Genomic DNA, 5,130 nt, shown 5'->3' on the forward strand with positions numbered 1-5,130 from the left:
TTAAAATAAATGTTGTTTGTAAAGAATGGCACTATAATTTATTTTATGACATACAGTTAAGCAAAACACGAGGAAGAGTGTTTTTCCTAATATCAGGACCATTGCAAATGTTTATTGAACTGAATCAATATAACAAGAAGTATATTTTGAGTGAGTTTACTATTAATAGCAACTATTTTCTCAATTTGCTCTATTTCGACAAAGAGTCCAAACAAAGCCACAGCAGAACAGTGTCCTCTACAAGCAACACAGCAGCCTTTCCTATTGAATGATTCGCTTTATTCCTCACTGAATCAATCAGCCATTTATATGAATGATTTAATGTCTTATTCTAAAGAAAGTAACTTGCCGCAACCTACTGGCTGTTTTACTTTCAAATTGTTGTTGTTCAAACTTTATATATTTGAAACATTAATATGACAGTGTTATGCAATTATATATGTAGCTATGTAAATAAACACAATATGCAAATAAATCATTGTGTATATCAAATCCACCTGGCCTCTGTAACTGTCTACTCTGTAGCACTATCGTTTTCAATACAAAAACATTACATTAATTCAAAATTAATTTACCGATTTACTCATTTAACGTTAACGGATCGCCAGGTAGGCGTACAGCAGTGACAGACAGACACATATAACGGTGTCCTGTATGGAAAGATGTTTCCCAGCCGACAGTTGTCCATTTTCACCTGTACAAGTGAACAGAACACAGAACACTTTAGAAGAAGAAGCGCAGAACGTGGAATAAAGAGCGAAGGGAAAAACAGCATAAGCATACAAAAAATAAAAATTTGTGCAGAAAATGTCTGAGTACAAAAAACGGAAATATAACCAAGGAAAACGCTCTCGGTTACTCACGTAACCTCGGTTCCCTGAGATGAGGGAACGAGACATTGCTATGGGAAATACCCTTTTCTCCAATGTGTTAAACACAGCTCAGGTCTACAGGACCTATTCGAAACCATGTAAAAGTCAAGGGGGGGCGCGGCAAATCACACGATGCCACGTCACACCAGGGGCGGAGTTAACGCTGGTAAAACAGAGAATATGAACTGCTCCGAGAGCCTGAACTGTCTAGCACGCTCGATATAAATGCACACCGCACGTACAGGGCACAGCAAGAGTGTATTAAGCGGCTCCACCCCGGCCGGTGTCTCGAGGCGGAAAGCAGATAGTGTTATGACCTGCGCTTTAAATGGAGTCAAAAGCACTTTAGGCACATAACCTTTTCTAGGCTTCAAGGTGAGTCTGCAATCACCTGGCCCGAATTCAATACACGAGTCGTCAATTGACAGCGCCTGCAGGTCCCCAACTCACTTAACAGAGGCGTTATAGCGGCCACATACACTTTCAGTGTGGATGGCATACGACCACTATCAAACCGCTCTTGAAGGAAGGCAAGAATTATTGGTATTGCAAAACATGCGAGGCAGAAGTTTCACTGGAGGAAAGGCATACTTGCATACTTTCGGCCTGCTTGTGAGCTAGTGCATCCACTCCCAGGGGAGACCGTGTCAGTGAATAAAACAGCGGGCAGTGAGTGTTCTCCACTGATGCGAAGAGATCCACCTCCGCCCTGCCAAATACACTCCAAATCATATTGACTGTCAAAGGGGCTTTAGTGTAATCATTTTGAACGAGCGCTTCGAAAGATAGCTCTTTCCAAATCCAAGATAGGACGGAGTCCGTCGTCTTTCTTTGGCACCAGAAAATAACGACTGTAGAAGCCGCTCTCGCGCTCTGCAAGGGGCACTGTTTTGCGAGAAGATTTCCTCTCGCAGAAATTAGGCATTCTGCTCCCATACAGTGGACATTAACACACCGTTGAAATGGGTCGGTCTGCGGAAGAACTGAAGCGTGTAGCCGTTGTTTATTGATTTCATAACCCACTCTGATACCCCTGGCAGCGTCTGCCATGCTTCTGTGAACTGTGACAGCGGGCGAGGTGGGCTGCACACCGTGACGGATAACTCGCCGTTGGGGGGCGGGGAGCTTAATACCACATGAGTGTGAGATATTGAAGTGAGTTTTGTATTTTTTTTACTTTATTGCACTGCATAGTGGAACAGTAAAAACACACATGACAATCGTTCTTGCCGCCCGCAACAGGCAGGGGGGCGTGGTGAACACACACAGCGGAGCGAGCAGACTTCTTCAGTGGCTCGTCTTCGGCGCTGGGTGCAGCTTTCCTCCTCCGAGAGACAGCGTCAGGAACGCGGCTTTGATTCCGGAGCCGGTGGCCTACCGCCTCTGTCAGGGCGGGGCCTCTGGCTCTTGGAGCCCCGACGGCGCTTAGGTCATACCATCACGTATAGTAGATTTATTATTTGACCTCATTATTCGGGGAACAGACACAGTCGCTATCGAATGGACTACATATGCGCTACTATCAATGAAGTTGGTAGAACAACAAAGACTGTGATTTGAGGTTTGACTTACTAGTCATATGGGGCATAGCGTCTTGAAGATGTTGTCTGACAGAAGATCCGCTCCTGTTCTGCTGGGGTGCAGGCCATCAGCACAGAAGAGCCTAGATCGCTCCCAGAAAAGATTCCAGTTATTAACAAAGAGCAGTTTCTGTTAATTACACCATGACATTAGCCATTCATTTAGAGCAATTAATCTACTGAACCTTTCATTTCCTCGTTGGTACGTCGGAAGCGGTCCAGAAACGATGATCCTTGTCGTAGGCGATGTGTTGTGCACCGTCTCGATCAGGCTCCTGAAGTCCTGCTTCAGAACCTCCGTCTGCCGCAGCCTGATGTTGTTCACCCGTGCAGCACGACAGCTCCGATGCTCTCAACACCCTTCAGGATCAGCTTTACCTGCGCAGCAACATCGAGAACACGAGCACCAGGGAAACAATGAACCTTACCTTACATTACTGCACCTTACCTTTAGCTGAGGTAGCATTCTGATTGTTTTTGATGTTAATTACTATTGTGGATATATTCACCCGCTGTAAAATAAGAAAATAACAGGTTATATGCAGTGGCGTACCGCACATCTCTGCGGCCCCCCCCCCGCAAAGGCGGCGACAGGGCCCCTCCCACCAGCAGTGATGCCATGCCACGTATAAAAATGTATTGTGCACCTGCTGCAATATACAAAAGTCCGTCTCCCCCATTTCCATAATTTTCCACATTCATTACTGTTAAATCAGTTATCATTGCATTGATGCATTTGATGTTATTATTGAATAACATTACAAATATGCGAAGTGATTTTGATATCGCTTTTTAGTCAGACTGAAATCTCTGCAGGAATAAATATTCAGTCTGAACGTGGAGGCAATAAAAGTGCCGCTGCTCCAATTTGATTGTTATTTTAGCAATAGCAGGAGGATCATTCAATAGGCTAATAGTAATAATAATAATATTAAAAATAATAATAATACACAAACATCTATTGTAGGCCCCAGAATATGTGGAAGATTTGTATTGGTCAAAATATGAATTGTTCAAGTATAATCACTGTGAATATAACCATTTATGTATCAAGTTATTTTACTATTCTAATCATGTATCTGCCTGTGTGTGTAGAGGCCTGCATGAATGGAATGTGCAGACATACGGTTTATGGTAAAGCTGCACATCCTGTTTTGACCTGAAACAAAAAATATATGATGGGGCCTCTTCCTGTAAAGTAACATAAATTGGGGCCTCCTGTCTGCTTGCAGGAAACAGATTGGAGGCATAGCCAAAAAAAGGTAAACAATGACAGGATGTAAGAAATGTATGGAACACGCCTTAAAAGGATAAACTGTATAAAAGAGTGTCCAGACACAGACTCGGGAGATTCTCTGCAGAGTCTCTCGGTTTTATTGTCTCTGAATAATAAAGTCTTATCTTCTGGCATCCAAACCCAAAGACTTTGAGAATGATTCCTCACAGCATCGGAGAAGCCACCACAAATTGGCATCACGAACAGTATTGGAAAGGACCAAGAGGGAGAATGACCACTTTGGGCTGGCTTGGCGAACGGCACCGATTCTGTGGCCACTAAAGGTAAAGTTTTTGCTTATATAAGTAGATTGTGTTGTTTGCCAGTTAGCCCTTGGTGGCAAGGACTCTTAGAAATTGCTCTTCCAAATTAAAAAAAACAAAAAGAAAAAGAAAAAAAGGGTTTTGATTCCAGAAGAAATAATTGCATGCACAAATCTGTTTTACTGTTAAGAGGGCCTTTGATGGATAGCAGTAAATGAGGGCAGATTGTGCATGCAAATATCTGTGTTTACTGTCAAGTGTGCCTTTGATGGATGGCAGTGGACGTTAAGCAGATATACATTGAATGCAATGGTCTGTGTTTATTGTTGAGTGGGCCTTGAAGGACAGCAATAGACGTTAAGCAGATAAAGTAAAGGGAAGCGCGCAAAGTTCTGTGGATACCGCTCTTTAGAAGTTGTAAGGAAGTTACAGAGGTCTGCATGGGTAGGCGAAAATTCCTGCAGGGTGCTGCTTTTTTACTGTGAAGTGTCAGTGAAAGAGTGAGTAGAACTGACAGGTCACTAGGGCTGGGTATCGAGTTCGATACTTTTTAGGCACCGACCGAATTGCCTCGATACCATCGAGTATCGAAAAACGTCTCATCGTTCGGTACCAAATTTCGATACCTAAGGGGTTAATCTCATCAACGTCAGTAAGGCGCAGATCGATCAGTGTTTGACATCCGCGAGAGCGATGCGAAACGTACGGAGCAGTCTGCTGGTATCTTATTATAGCCTAATACACCGATAGGTCTGCACAGTCGGTCCGCGACTGTGTGGACTTTGCTGTTCCGATGAGCATGAACGGTATACGAGTGGAGCGACTGAGCGGAGCGCACACGCATAAAGCGGGATAATACGCAGAGCATCACTCCACGTGAAAGTGAAACCTGAGTGGTGAACTAATTTTCGGCAGCCGAACTTTCGGTGCATCTCTAATTATTGGCGACATCAGAAATGGATATTATATAATAGATGCTTTTTTGAACATTTTAGCAATTTAAAAATATTAAAAAAAGGATTTTTACACGGCACCCCTGCTCTCGACAGACGGCACCCCGGTTGGGAAACACTGGTCTAAAATTTGTATCTAGTTATCCCAGGAGACAGTAAGAAAATAAATCTACTACAGAATTTCAG

The sequence above is a fragment of the Sinocyclocheilus rhinocerous genome, unplaced genomic scaffold (assembly GCF_001515625.1).
Source record: "Sinocyclocheilus rhinocerous isolate Xijiao unplaced genomic scaffold, SAMN03320098_v1.1 scaffold2475, whole genome shotgun sequence".
In the NCBI taxonomy this organism is placed as follows: Eukaryota; Metazoa; Chordata; class Actinopteri; order Cypriniformes; family Cyprinidae; genus Sinocyclocheilus; species Sinocyclocheilus rhinocerous.